Here is a 15169-nt window from a genome sequence, read left to right on the forward strand (position 1 = left end):
ATTTGCTCTCATAGAAAGAGTAAACTGCTGATATTAAGCAAAACCCTCAGCTGCCTGAAGGGTGAGAAAAGATAAAAGGGTGAAATCCTGGTAGAAAGTGACTTTTCATCCTAAATGATGAAGCCAAATGAGGTCAGGCTGATACCACCTGACAGAAGGTGCATTCATGATTTTTCCCCCACCATCTCACAGTCACTGATACAAAGCAACAATATATCAGATAGATATAAATATCAGATCCAAATCATCCGTACATTATGCTATTTTAAACTCTTCCACGTGAGAAAAATGGTTAAAAATAAAGATACAGCCCTTTTATTCTCCTTTAAATGTTCTGTTCAGCTCTTCATGCTGAGAGAATCACAGACCTGTCTATAAATATCTAACCCAGATCTACAATTGCTTGTTAAAAAGAGAGTGTTTGGTAGAAGACTGAATGAAATACAAAATGTCTTTTATTATGTTTTTATTACAGACCAGATGTGGCCTCTCAATTTACCCTCTATCATTTGGAGATGTACATTTACCAAGAACATTGCATGTGTGCATGTAAATATTTTCATGTTGTCACGGTATAATAAAGAGTAATTGATTAGAAAAATCCCTATGGGATTTTCCACTTAAGAGCACATTTTTGTTTTAGCACTATTGTCTTCAAAATAAACATGTATGAAAACATCTATTTTGATTGATCCAGCAGAAAGCAGAGTAAACAGGCAAGCCTTTGGCTTTTGGTTAATGAACAGCACTGGCAAGTTGAGTGAAACTCGTGCAGCCAACGAGCCCAGGAGGTTGTGTCTCGGATGCTGCACCTCAGCAGTGCAACTGCTCCCTCCAAACTCAAGCCTGCTCTGCTGGGGCAAAAATGGTGACCTCACTGACATAGGAGAGGAAATGGAAATCCAGTCAGATTGCCCAGGTCCCTAAAATTACTCTTTATATTTCCACACAACTATTCACTTTCTATAGTTATTTCTGTGCATTCAGTCTATCTGTTTACAGAGCACAACATTCAGGGTCCTGGGCTAAGGACCTGGATTTCTGTGCTGTTTGACTTTGGCATTTAATCACCTGTCCAGGCTATTTGGAGACTTATTTCTCTTTAAATTCCTGTGGGAGCTTAGCTACATGTAATGCAATCAATACATGCTGAAAGGCCCTAATTGAGGATTTCTGGATGCAGGACAAGGTAACACTGAAGAAAACTTAGACATATCTGCTGAGGCATTTTTCAGAGAAGTTGGTTTTTAACTCTGCTATTAATCAACAGCAAGCTCCCATATGGTGGCATTGAAATAACAGCCCCTAAACTTCTCAGACCTGTCCCATTACTCAGGTACTGCATGTCTGTAATTCCTTCACTGCCAGCATGTGATCTATGCTCTGGTGCCTCCCTCAAAGCTGGAGGAAAGCAGGTGTTCTGTCACAGCAATGGAAAGTGCCTAAAGCTGCTCTCTCTGTAGACAGCATGCAAACGATGATCGTCCTAGCCAGGATGATGGTGGTTGGTGCTTTATTTCTGCCACAGTTGGTTAGTGTGTGGAAGATGCCTTTTCTCACATATCAAGTACTATGCTAAAGATACATGTAATGTGACAGTTTCTATAGTAACTACTTGTTCTTTATGGAATTGCAGATTAAACCTGTACACCTTGTTATTGTTCCTTTATCCCATTATCTAGACTACTCAGTTACCACAGATACTTTTTTTTTGTTCTATTCCCTTGCCAACATAACTATATCAGGGATTTATGCACTTGCAAGTAAAGGGTATATACGAAAATGAAAACACTTAAAAGTTGTAAATTGACCACTATCTGATCTTATAAATGCACTGAGATGTTTGGGCATGTATACCGAAAGCTAAAATTTCAAAACAAGACTTGAAATATTTTTATTAAAGCAGGTCAAAAGTGTTATTTGAATATTATTTGTTTTTCTGGGAGAACAATGCAAGTTATGTATATGACATTTATTTTCTAACAAATTTTACTATAAAAAATTTGCCAGTCTAGATGTAGTGGAAAACTTCTAATGTGAACGACATCTAAGATTCCTTATTATATGAAAATTTTCTCAATATGGTATACTGATTTTTACATGACATTATTTCATTATTATAATTCATCAATCCTACAGCTCTGCTGATAATATCAGTACTGGAAGTGATATAATTTACAGGAATCAGATGCTTTCTGTTTTGTATTATGTTAGCCTTATTGTGGGAAAAAATGCCTGCATCCCGTCTGCGTGTGACAGTCTCTGTTGCTATCTCCAGCAGAAGTGTATCAGTTACAAATCAAGCTTATAAAATTAGCAGTGTAGGGAGAAATCAGCTACTTGATCAGGGCTGCAGATTCAACAACACAACTAGTATTGTAGCCAAAAGGAAAAAGACACTAGGAAAAACGCAAAATATGAATTGGGTAAATCCATTAATGAGATAAAAAGAAAATGATACTCATGGTTAATTAAAAAAAAAAACAAACTGTAGTAAATTACACATACACAAATGCAAAAGGCAGAAGGGGAAAATCAGAAAATCCTCCCAGTACTGAGAGCAGCTGAGTGATGGTAGAAGCGGAAAGCAAACAGTAGATAAATTCCGTGTAATTTAAGAAACTGTTTTTTCTCCCTTTACCCTTGACCGTATCCTTCCAACATGTATGCGACTGGTTCGCTCTAAAACAGGCATTGTGACATGAATCCTGGAACTCCTGCCGCTGCCAGAGCCGGGCACTGCTGGGCTGCAGCGAGCCTGGACCCGCGGAGCGGCCCCGGGCGCGGATGCAGTTGTGCAGAGGCAGAGCCCGCGGCACGTCTGTAGCCGCACATTATGTAACGCGCGAGTGCAGCGGAGCGTACGAGCCGGGAAAGAGGCACAAACCCCTCGCCAACACCCAGCTCCTTCTGCGCCGCGGCGGGGCGGGGGCTGCGGGGGCTGCGGGCCCGGCCGCCCCCCGGGCGGGAGCCGGAGCGGAGCCGGAGCGGAGCCGCCCGCCGGCCGCGCCGCCGCCCCGCCCGCGGTACCCCCGCCGTTGGCGTGGAAACGGGCTGGCGGCTCCGGCTCCTCCTCCAGCGCCAGCCCCGCGCTCCCCCTGCCCGGCTCCCCGGCGAGAGCGCGGAGCACCTCCCTGTCTCCCGCGGGGGGCCGCCGGACAAGTGCTCCCACGGCCGCCTTTAGAACAGCCCGGGTTTTTACGGTTGTGTTTTCTAGGGAGAAGATGGGAAAGGACAGGTTCCTGCTCCTGCTGGGGCTGCGGGGCTAGTCCCTGCAGTCGTGGTGTGTCTGCTCGGCAAATCACAGATGCTGATGTGAAAAAGGGCCAAAGCAGAAGAGAGGCGTCAGTGGATGCGAGCGTTTGTACTGATGGATTGAGGAGGTGGAGGCTGCCTGCCTGGTGCTGGAGAGGTGAGTGCAATATTCCGCATTTCCTTCTCTCTTAAATCAGTTCGGTGATGGACATTTCCAAAATAAAAAAAGCACTTCTATAGCAAGAAGGAAAAGATATCATTTTGAAACAATAAGCTATGCTTCTGCTGGATAGAGAATATGAGTGCGACTGTGAGGTAGGAACATTTTGCTGTGTGTAGACAAAAAATAGTAAAGGGAGGCAGGCTGCTGATACAGTGAAAATGACCTTCTCAAGGGATACCGGCCTTCTATTAGCTACTGCTTCAGCTTGGGCCCTTCTTCTAAAAATTAAGTGGTCTCCCTTTCCTAGCCTGAATCGTAACCCATTAATTGCCAACACGTGAGCCTTAATAAGATCTGTTGCGTTCCCTTAATGATTCAGAAAGATAATCCATTAGATTCTGCCTGTTGGGAGAAGAACCTCCACGCTATGTAGCACCTCCTCCCAGGGAAATGCAGCCTGGATAACATTCTGTCGGAAAAGACTCCTGCTGCCAAATTTCTGTAATAAGTGCTCCTGGTAGCAGTCTCGTGTGCTCATTGGAAGGATGTGTGGCTCTGCAGAGCCTGGGTGCGTTCCCTCTCCGTGTGTGCCCATGCATGTGAAGGAATGAGGAGGGTTCATGTTAATCTGCACCTGTGGACGGCTCCCATCTGCACTTGAGAACCACAAGTTTTTTGGTATCTTTGCATTTGCATTTTGGGAGAGTGCTTTATACATGAAACCCCCAAGCTTTCAATGTTAGCTGAGAGAGCTGCAGACAAATAGATGTCAGCTTAATTTCTGCTCATAGAACTGATCTGATCTGCTTTTGGCTGTTTCACTGTAGAAGCCATAAACCGTTTAACATGTGTTCTTGCAGTATCTTTTCTGCAAGATACTGACCTATCTCAACATTTTCCTGGGAAGATTTGAGGAAAAAAATCACTAGATTTCCCTCCAGCATTTCTTTATATTTGTTTTAATCCATTTTCTGATAGCCTCACACCCACAAAGTGATTTTTATTTAGGCTCAGTATTTCGCGCCATTGTGGGTCACACCCTTCGGGTGGCCATCAACATTTTGTCTATAAAGGTTACTACAGCAGGTCAGGTGCTCTGAATACCTACTTGTGGATCACAAAGGGGCAAAAAAATGAGTGTATATTTTGGATTTAGGGGAAATTTTGTCTGACTTTATGGATATAGACGATGGAAGTCCAAGCTGATGCCTTAGGTGCTGTTATAGGCAGAAATCCTCACTTTTCTTCAACAGGCATAGATTTGACAGCTGAACAGACACAGCTCTGCAGAGCAGAGAGTGTTTTGCCATTAACTTGGCTGTCTCCATCAAATCATTTGTTTGGAAGCTATCATGCAAAAAGCACAGATCCCTGCCCTTGGATTAAGGACATTATCAGAGGAGAGGCCTATGTGTATAGAAGGATGAAAACCCAGTCTTCAAGAAGCCAGTGACAGGTGTAATCAAAATAAAATCTCTTAGGTATAAGGCATTTTTAGGAGAAAAACTCATGCTATCTTTTGTTATCAAAGCACTGATTGCATTTTCACAGAAGAAACCCCTTCTGTGTACATATGCATAAGGAAGAAAAGCTGATTAATTCTGTGCAAGGCATGGAAATTTCACTCTGACAATGGACCTTACAGAGAGGAATAAACTCTGTGTGCTACATAAAGAATGCTACACCTCTGGCTGAGATTATTTGCTTGTCACTTCACAGGCCACAGGTGAGAAGAGTTGAATAAGTCTTCTGGAGGTACTACCTTGAATTTTGTAAACCTCCAGAACAGTTTCATGTTTCAGTTGCAGACCTTGGTTTTGAATTTAGTGTTGATAATCTAAAAATAACAGCCAGGTAGCTCTGAAGGACTGAAGTGAAAGTGTTCTGGTTGTCTCAGTTCTGACTATGCACTGATGGAACAAGGTACGTTAAATTTTAAGAAGTGTAGATAGAAACAGAAATGTGTCCCTTCTTAAGGAATCTACCTGCTAAGCAGTGGGGAAGGGGATAAGGATAACAGAAAATTCAGTAGGTAATAAAAACTCAAATCCTTAAATGGTGAAGTCAGCTCTTCCTCTCCAGCTTAAGCAGATAAGGATTTTGACAGCAGCCTTGCTTGATACACAGGGGTGAGGCAATATAAAGGAATGATACCTTTTTCTCTCTCCCCCTCCATGAATTAAAGAAAAATACTTTTAATTCCTTTGGGTTAAATCACAGTAATCCCACTTATTTAAGAAGAGATTCTTCAGATTTATGTAATTGAAAATGAGAGTTGAATCTGACTATTTCTGCTAAAGTTTTGGTCCTGCTTTCACAGGAATCACTGGAAGTTTTGTCATTTATTTTAGCTGGAGAGAGCCCGGCACACACAGTTTCACTGATCAGGTTCTCCCTTGCTTTTAGGAACAACAATGTTGAACAGTTTTGTAGTTGGTTTCAGGAAGGTCACAGGCTCAATGACAAATTCAGTAAACTAATTCATAAATTATCAGTTATTTGAATCATGCTTTTTTACTGAGAACATGGAAGTGTTATTTCCATGTTCAGGTTGACAGTACCCATCCTCAGCAGTAATAGTTTCTACACAAGCAATCAACTATTTTCTTTTTCCTAAGAGAAAACTTATTCAAAGGCCCTTAAAAATCATAATCTTGGCCTATGTGCATAAAATCATATTTATACTTAGAGATAATTGTCCTATTTTTATTTTAAAAAAAGGCTAAATTTTGTTCTTTGTGATGTCCAAAGTATCCAGAATTAATCCACATCCATTACTAGTTACAACAGATTCCCTTCATTTACTTGAGAGGATAATATGACTTATATTTTGTATGTTATATTCAAAGTTCACATTTTTATTAAACTTTCCAGAATTCAAGAGTGGTGATTAGGAAGTCCAAATTTCAACTATTATATTGATGAAAGAATAATACCAAGAAAGATTATACTGTTCCAAAGCAACCAAAATCGATCCTCTTTGCAAAGTTCCCTGGCAATTTAAGGTATGTGGAAAAGACAAGATGACAGAGAAGGGCTAAATACAGTTTGATTTATTCTGTTATTGAATCAGGAGTTGATACATATTAACAATTTTAGTTGTTTTAGCTTTCAGGTGGAATCAAGGACAGAATTTAACCCCTGACATGAAGGCTACAAAGAAAATACTCTTCTCTGAACTGTTGCTTTTCCTTAACACTGCAGGGCACTGGTGGAGTTGAATGGAAGGAACAGATTGGTGATGGGGCCATCTCTTCCATCCTACCCAGACTTCAAACATTGGTTACTACTAAATACATTTAAACTGACAACTAACAAAAAACATAGCAAAAATTCAGAAGACAACAGCTCTATACATTGGGGTTTTTTGTTGGTTTTTTTTTTTTACTTCTTCAACTGAGAGCATTTTCTCTGGTTTAGCAGAAGCTCGACTCTCCTCAGAATCCCATTTTATTATTTAGTATTGGACATCCAGTGAATCATTAAGGAACATGGTTTTACCCAACAAATCCTATTTGCCTTTTGTTTTCTTTTTAATCCCCTTATACCAGAGAGTTGTTTCTTCTCTGGATTCCTAAGCCATCACATCAAAAAGACAAATGTGATAACACTTCCACATGATTCTACATTGCAGAAATAACTGTTGGATTACCAGTCAACACCTTGGCCAACAGAAAGTTTGAAGAGGCAAATCCAAAAATTCTAGGTATTTGTTTTGCTCACACATATCAAAAATAATGACCAGAAAGTAAATAATAATTTCATAGGAACTACAATTGCTTAATCTCTTATTTTTACAGTGGATTTATTAAATAGTAATTGCCTGGACTTGGCAGTTGGAAGGAATTATTCTCATCACTTTCAGATGTCCAGAACATGGACGTGTACCTACAGAACAGTTGTTAAGACTTCCCTTTTAGCTGGTGGAAGAAAAAGATTTCTCCACTGGAGTTACCCAGACTAGTTTCTGACTACCACGTTAGTGTGAGATTGAGCTGACCTCTGGAAATGACAGCTCCTCTCCATTGCCTCTGAGGGAAGCACTGAGTGAGTAGCTCTGAGATAGCCACCTACATGCAGATGCTAAATCTGCACAGATGAATCCCACTCTTACTGTCTATAATGTAATGTTTAACCAAGATTTACTAGTTAATTATGAAGATATTTTCACGGTTCACCATAAATATTTGTAAGCCATAATGCAGTTGCCATTCCCTACCTGCCTGCCCTGCTTCCTTGACAGTGACTGGGCTGGCATTGCCTCCCCACTCAGAGTGTCTCAACAACGGTTTGGTCACGGCGCTGGAAAGGCTTCACTGGAACAGCACCAGGAATCCAAATTTTTTTTCAGTTTTTCCTGGTGATCCAGGCAGTATTCTAGCACACATTCCCAGTGTGTTTCTACTGATTTTCTGTGCCTGCTTTCTATATTTTCAAACCTTGCCCAGACAATGTGGAATAAGCACCTTTATCTTCATAAGCTGCACGAATGCAAATACAATTAGGCAGCATAGCAAGTGTTGATGTACAAATACAGTTGACACAGTTGTGTTGTGGAAGGAAACAACACAGTGGAGCTGAATTGATTACAATTCAGTGTCATGGCACAGTAACAAAAGCCCAGCTGGGTGTTTAGCTCTGAGAGGGCTTGCTGTTCAGAGGGGGCATGCACCTGGTTATTATATTCCTTCCTTTAAAAGAGAAAAGTGTGTATGATTCAAAAGGGTACTTACCTACCAGCTAAGGGAACATCTTTCTGAAGATAATACAATTTGAGCTATTAGGTTGGATTTTTCAAGTACAGAGTTTTGTCTCTGAATATTACCAGCTCAAGTAATATATTACAAACACTGGAATGTGTTAACAAAATATGATTTCTTTTGGATGTATAATATCTATTTATACATATATATATGCATTAGAATATATTTTTCGTTTGGATGTCTTATGAGGAAAGAAAGACCAGGATACTGGCTATTGCCCCTCTCCAGTGTTTATGTTAAAGAACAGGATTCAAACCAATACGACAGGAAATATTTTTTATATAATTCAAAGCACTCAATTCAGTAAATTAATGCATATGATGCTAACCAAATCCATTACAAACTACGATTTTCCAGAATTAACACCATTGCACAGGAGCATCTCTTGGTACTGCCAGCAAGTTGATTGTTGCAACAGGCCTTGGCAAGAAGATTTTCTCTCAAGATGCCTTTCTGTGCCTGACCTTTTAAATTTGGCAGAGTTCAGGGTACCACAGCAGAAGCCATTTTGTGACAGGAAGATATTAATATATTCTTACCATTGCTGAGAATCTATTGAGCTTCCATGTTATATTGCTCAGTAATGGTAGAACCTCACCTTAATCAGTCATTTCAGAGACATGTTTTTAATCTCTTTTTCAATTCATCTATGTCCAAGAACAGATAAACTCACCTTAATTTGTAATTCAGTGACATTTATGTAGATATTTAAAATTCTAAGGCTAGCCTACTCCAAATTTGAACAATTGTTCTATTATCATATTGTTTCTGTTCCCTGACTAGATGTGCAATAAGTCCTCTGATTATGTTTCATGCTGTGAATGTTCCCGAAAGCAAATCTGAACTTTGCCTCATAGCTGTGATTACACAGGTGTGTCAAGTTTGCTTTTTGCATGTGTGCTCACAAAAAGCAACAGAATACTGAAGACTTTATGTAATTTTTTTAAGTTACAGGAACAAATTTTTGGCTAATAGGTTCAAGGGATCAACAATTGTTTTAAATGTGGCAAGACTTGAGGCTGATGTGCAGTTCAGTATATATCAGCACAATATTATTTGCTCTCATAGGTCAAGTAAATATACAATGGTCTAAACAAATTAAAGTATCAGGTAGCATCAGGAAGAGGTAGGAACCAGTGACTTTTAATACTGCAGACTACAATTCTCCCTTTTTCTAGAGAGGCCTCATTGTACCCTGCAGTCCTGAATCGTGCAAATTCTATATAAGAGAAGTTAAAACACCTATAAGGTAACAACAGTAATAACCTACCATATAGACAAAGAACTGAATTATTGGATCTCTTACAGTCCTGTTCTCTGTCAGCACATGCGGGTCATAAACTAAAATTAAATGTTTACAGAGCATATTACTCTGGTCTGTGACAAGAAAAACCTCTCTCTTTGCTGTATCCATGGCATACCAGTTCTACCTTTTTCCCACTTCTGCAGTCAAGGAAACCAAGAACAGCCACTGATATTGTAGCCTCTTGGGATCATACCTGGAAATTGTTCTAATTCACACTGCGACTTAGGCAGCCCCAATCTGGCTTGGCAATAAAGGCTGGATCACAAAAATGCCTTTCTCCCTCAGATTAAGACTAGAAGTGTTTGAGTTTCTATGTATTTTTGATTACTTTATGTTGCTTTTCTAGTTGTGTCTTCTGATACTGGAAAGCAATGAACCCCATGTAGAAAATACTGGAATATTCCAATTCAGAAATCATTTAGGCAGAATAGATCTGAAAGAAATGGATGATGCCCATTACAGTAAAAGTGTGCTTTGAAGGGGAGATTGGGCACACAGGCATATGAAACTCTGCGACTACCTTTAAATATTATAGACTTAATTACCAAGTGATGGGAGAACTTCTCAATGAGCAGCACAATTACAGTCTCCAGGTATTTTCATTCAGTATCTTCTTTGTGGTGGTGGATACCTACATTGACAGGAGCCTGTAACTCATCAAAGCTTATCTATACAACTGTAGCTTTGGATTTTGGATGCATTATGTTTTCATGATTAACCTGTCAAGAATTATTCACAGACCTCATTGAAAGTTTACATAAACAAGTCAATTCAAGAAAATAGTCAAGTGTTTGTTTTAAAGGAGACCAGATGGAGTGCTGTCAATCTATGCAGCACTGTTCTTATTCAGCTGTGAGATTTGGTGCAAATGGAATTTCTGAAACATGGCATTTATGATCTGTCTTTATCTATGTTGCAAAGACTTATAGTTGATGGAGGTATGTTAACAGTACATCAATCTCATTGTTTACTTGGCGTCTGCATCTTATTATCAGAATCATCAATTATAGATTCCATAATTTTTAAGATGTAATTTAAAAGGATATGTTTTTTCAGAGTTAGCTAGTCACAAAATACATAGAAAATACTATTTTTCACTACAGTTTCTTAAGCTTCTATTGGTCAGAAGCAAGTGGTGATCAACAGAAGACAAGAAATGGAAGGTCAAGATTAAAAGATTTCAGAAAATAATACAGGTGTGCAAGAGGTCAAGGACTTGGCTCTTCCTTTTAACTTTTGCAAAATCCTTTAGAAGTGTCACTCTTACCAATGAGCTCTCTCCTACAATCAACACAAAAAATGGGAAGGGACAGTTAAAATTATTTTTGTTCAGAGCACTAGTTAAGAGTGGACATGAGAATCTGAAATACAAACCAAAATTGTACCTCATTCTTATGAACTGAAAAAAAATGAGTTCTCAGAATAGCTAAGGAGACACGAACAGTACCACGATGACAATGCACTGACTTGTTCAGTGCCACTCCTGTGTCACTACTACTTACAGCTTTTCCTATTGGAGGTTTCCCTATTGCCCTGAGCCTTCAGCTAGCAAAGAGGTGACACAAACTGGGGTTTATTTCTCCTGAGCTATTTGGCACAAAATATTCTTTGGGATGAGGAGACTGCCAGTAGGTGTGTGTCAGTGGCACTGCATCCTAATAGGATTGATGCCAGCTGGAAGAGATTGAAACCAAACTGGAATTGCTGTAAGGTGCATTTGGGCTGAAAGCTAAGCCAGCTGTGAGCTCTGTAGCTATTGCCTGCCTTTGTGCCTTTGGCAGAGGTGGGGAGACACCTTATCAGGCATTTTCCTGGAGTTGAGAAGTAACAAATTTTATGTGCCTTGTTTTCTGGAATGCCTGTAGCTTTTTTGGGTAGACTATGGGCTGTTCTCTTACTACTAAGAATGCATCCTGAGGGGGAATTTTTCAGTCTTGCTACAACAGAGATGTAAAAGGTGTTTGAAAGCCAGAGATGGCTTTAAAAGGCAGTAGACCTTTTCGTAGTTAAAATACTGATCCAAAATCTCAATTTAAAAGTCTTGAGGTATACTGTAAGTGAACCAAAACATAACAAAAGCTGTGCTCTTAGGCGCAATTATCCTGGTAGTTATCAATCAAGGAACAGTGTGATACCTAACCAGAGTACCTGAGATCACTGAAAATGCAGACCCCACACCTCACCCCAGTCAGTCAAGTGCCCTCAGAGATGTCCTTGTAGTCCTTTAATGAAGTTTTCAAGATGAATTATTGTTCTGCTGTGCATTGTGGATATTTCCCTCCCATCCTCTCCCCTTGGTAAATCTCCTTTGTGAGTTTAAGGTGGATTTGGAATCCCTACAGCTGCAATAGCTTTTGCACTGTTTTGACCCAATATGGCTTGCTGAGAAATTCGTGTCCTGCCCCTCTGCTGAAGGCTGGATGTGCTGTGGGCAACCCCCACCATATGCGTTATTTCATCTCCCAGATCTGTGCCTGTTTCACAGAGCTGCTTCTACAACGATATCAACACTAGATTTTTAGTGAGCAAAAAGAAATAAAATGGTGAGTCATCAGCTTTTTTCCTGCATATCTCATCTGTGTGAAATGCAGAATGCTAACTAGAAGAGTTAGGCATCAGCGATAAAATTCCAGCTTTATGTGCCATCTTAATAGTAGGCTACAGTGTCACCAGAAGTATTTTTTTCCTGGTAATATGAGAAATGAATAACTAAGGATCCACTGCTGAATAATGAATAAACTAAAGGCTCGATTAGCACCTTTCAGCTTTCAGATAATTTTAGTGCTGCAGCTGCTTGAGTCAAGAAGAGATGTCACTGAGAGTAAAAGGAACAGAAAAGCAACTACCTGAGATGCTGCTGTTAAAGCTGTGCTGTGAGGGTGGTGGTGTGCATGTGGCTGGTCAGCAAGGCTCCCCCTTAAGCTGACAGGGCAGCCTCATGGAGACAAAACCTGCAAAATTTGGGAGTTTTACTATTAACAGTAGCAGTAGATCATGTGTGTAGTCTCATAAATCAACCCATCAGTTCTCAAAATACTATTCAAGAGCCTGCTTCAAACAAAAGGAATGAAATTACCAGGGTCCCAGAATGGTGAGCTGACCTCTATGTACCTTAAAGAGGAGGAGACAAGTCCAGTTAGGGTGTGATACAAAAGGGAAACTTTTCTGACCTCAGCAAAGGAGAACTTGTACAACAGGAGACACATGGATTCCTTAGAGACAGAATTGAAGGACTAAAGGATAAGTAAAAATATAGACATATTGGCTGCATGACTAGGAAGTTTGTAAGACTACAGAGAATAAAAAAAGATGAGGGAAAATATCTGAATTAGGAGAATGCCCTTCCAAGCAACACAACTTGAACAGGAGCAGTGATTACCCTCCTCCCTCTTTCTCTCCACACACACACATATACACAGAAAAGTACAGGTAGTGTTAATAGAACACCAAAAAATCATCAGCATGTGCAACAAAATTGGAAGCTACACCTGCTAATATTACTAGTAGTGGTACAGTTAGCAATGAAAAATAAAACATCAAGAAAAAATATTGGATTTTGTTTTATCCCTAATAACAAAAATAAATCCATCTTTCATTCGTATGTTTCAGGTTTGGGGAAAAATAACAATTTAAGCTTGCTTGAGGCTGAAAAATAACAACTTCACCCAGCTAAATCTAAATCATGGTACTTCTATGTTAAAGTAAATACCCAGATGAAAAATCTACACAAGCTTCCTCAAAAGATGGACTTACATGTAGCAGCTTATTTTGTTACTTATCCATTTTAAAAGTAATTAATATTAATCAATATACAATACCTAAAATTTTGTATTTGTTTTATAGAAAAAAATCTGTTATTGGAATGATATGAAAGCCATCCACAATTTTGACAGAATCAGTATAGCCCTATGAATATGTGAAGCCATCCAACCAAGTCTTGTCGTAGCATGACTCAAAATGGATGTGGTCAAATCTGGCCTCTGCTCTTCTAAGATTGATGAAATTAGGAACAAACATAGTGAATGCCTGCAGAAGCCAGGCTGGGAACATGTGCACAGAGCAAGAAATTGGTGTTGAAACACAATGATACTGATCATGCTTCAGCATTTCCTAGAAATACAGTCATGCTGAGATCATACAAAAGCAGGGAGCTGAAAATTAAACTATTTTTGTATCTATTTTTACAGAAGTTCTCACCGTAGATATTCCGATATATGAAGAGTATGAATCATGCACTGAATACTAAATTTTCATCAGTAAAACAGTCTCTATTGCTGGCACTTTGGTATCCTGCTTGCAGTGTTGTTAAATACATTGTTTTTATTTTCATCCCGTTCAAAACCAAATACAGGCTCATTTCAAAACCTACTGAAGTCAACAAAACCATTACTTTTGATGGTAAGTGGATCACAGCCACAGCACTTCACAGGGTTTGGAATGTTTTTACTCTTATTTTCTCTTAATAAATACTGTCACTGTTTCTGATGAGGAAGAATTATGAATGCCCTCACCCTAAAGTGTCACTTATCATAGGGTGCCATTTCACCATAATTACTTAAGTTCCTCTAGCTCATTTTACGTTCTCATTTAGTGCCACATAGAAATATTTTTCATCTCAGTAGAAAAAGCAAGGTAGAATAAGAGGAAAAACCTAACATCATCTAAGGAACTTAAACTCTTCAGAGCACAAGTGGTGAAAAACACACTGAGACTATTGCTAGAGATGTTTGTACTGCTACTTTAGCTTCACTTTTTGGATAAATCAGGCCTTCATCTTCTTCAAATCTGCAACTTGCATCTCTATCCATAACCAACTTGCATATTAAAAGACTTTTAAAAAGGTCTGATGAAAAGAAGTTAACTACCAACGTCCTCTAATATTCATTGTATGTTCAACATAAGCTGCTTATAATAATTTGTGAGTTAGCAGCCAGCAGGGAGTGACTGGGATCCCTGTGCCGCGTGCTGGTGGGTGTGTAACTGCAACAACTGCAGCTGGGGTGTGAGCAGGGTGTGATCACCCTGCAGAGGGAGAGAATTGAAAGGAGAGACTGAAGACAAATCCTCATGGCTGCTAAACCTCAAAAGGATGTTAGGTCCTTTCTGGCATCAGCAATTAGTCGGTGGTGGGGTTTTGTGTTGGTGTTTTGTTTTGGTTTTGTTCAGGGGGAGGTGTCAGTGAAGGAAAAATGGGAGCTAAAGAAGTTGATGCATCAGATACCAAGGTCTTTTTGCTTTACTGTGAGTGAAAAAGAACTTAAGTTCTATAGATCTTTAGAAAACTTTATCTAGATGGCAAAATGATGCCTTGGCTTGGCTTTTGAAGCCAGGAGCTTACTGGCCATTGTACAATGTTGTACTTAAATGTTTCTGGTTGCAGAGTAATTTTCTGTGAAGTAAAGTATATCTGTGTTTTGGATTTGGCACAAAGCAATTTCATATCAAAACCAGAACATGGGTAACTTCCTTCATATTCATCTTATAAAAAAAAGGTCCTTTGAATTAGAGAGTGACTCCAACAACAGCTCAGCTGTCTGAGATGTACCTGCTGAAGCTCTTGCAGGCAGCAGGAGTGTTCGACTGTCAAAGCTTCTGAATTTCAAAAGAGAAGCAGAATGAGACCAGGCGTAGGCTGCAGCTGTAATCTGTGCTTGGTAGCATCCAAGTCCTCTCCCATGAGTC

At 39.7% G+C, this 15169-nt stretch overlaps 2 protein-coding genes across 2 annotated transcripts in view; one reads left to right on the top strand and one right to left on the bottom strand.

The window, feature by feature from the left end:
• RSPH14 (radial spoke head 14 homolog) overlaps nucleotides 1-15169 on the bottom strand; it is a 72008-nt gene that overhangs the window by 13652 nt on the left and 43187 nt on the right. The gene's annotated exons all lie outside the window — the stretch shown is intronic.
• Nucleotides 3179-15169, top strand: part of GNAZ (G protein subunit alpha z) — a 49856-nt gene continuing 37865 nt past the window's right edge. Inside the window, exon 1 of the mRNA XM_041420401.1 lies at nucleotides 3179-3412. The gene's annotated coding sequence lies outside the window, so the exon portion shown is untranslated. The remainder of the gene's footprint in view (nucleotides 3413-15169) is intronic.

The sequence above is a fragment of the Onychostruthus taczanowskii genome, unplaced genomic scaffold (assembly GCF_017590055.1).
Source record: "Onychostruthus taczanowskii isolate IOZ18803 unplaced genomic scaffold, ASM1759005v1 scaffold64, whole genome shotgun sequence".
In the NCBI taxonomy this organism is placed as follows: Eukaryota; Metazoa; Chordata; class Aves; order Passeriformes; family Passeridae; genus Onychostruthus; species Onychostruthus taczanowskii.